We start from the raw sequence: 458 nt of genomic DNA, 5'->3' as shown, positions 1-458 counted from the left end.
CAAGGGGTTTTCGGGCCCCCCAAGGGGTTTGGGCCCCCCCCCAAGGGGCTCCAGGAGCCCCCCCCCGGGGCCCTGGCGGCGGCTGTAGGGCGGGCGGGGAGCCGGAGGGGCAGCGGGGCAGGCTGGGAGTTGTAGTCCTGAGCCTGGAGGAGAGGCAGTGAGGCATGCTGGGAGCTGTAGTCCAACAGCAGCCTCCAGAAGAGGCAGTGAGGCATGCTGGGAGATGTAGTCCTGCCCCCAGGGCTCTGTAAGAGGGAGTGAGGCATGCTGGGAGCTGTAGTCCACCTAGAGGCCTGTGGAAGAGGCAGTGGGGCAGGCTGGGAGTTGTCTAGGAGGGAGTGAGGCATGCTGGGAGTTGTAGTCCAGCACCGAGGCGGCTCCAGGAGCAGCATCAGGAGGGCTCCAGAAGCAGCAGGGCATGCTGGGAGGTGTAGTCCTGCCCCAAGCTGGCTCTGTGA

The sequence above is a fragment of the Oxyura jamaicensis genome, unplaced genomic scaffold (genome assembly GCF_011077185.1).
Source record: "Oxyura jamaicensis isolate SHBP4307 breed ruddy duck unplaced genomic scaffold, BPBGC_Ojam_1.0 oxyUn_random_OJ60970, whole genome shotgun sequence".
Classification (NCBI taxonomy): Eukaryota; Metazoa; Chordata; class Aves; order Anseriformes; family Anatidae; genus Oxyura; species Oxyura jamaicensis.
The sequence above is the reverse complement of the archived record's forward strand: the minus strand, read 5'-3'. Positions refer to the sequence as shown.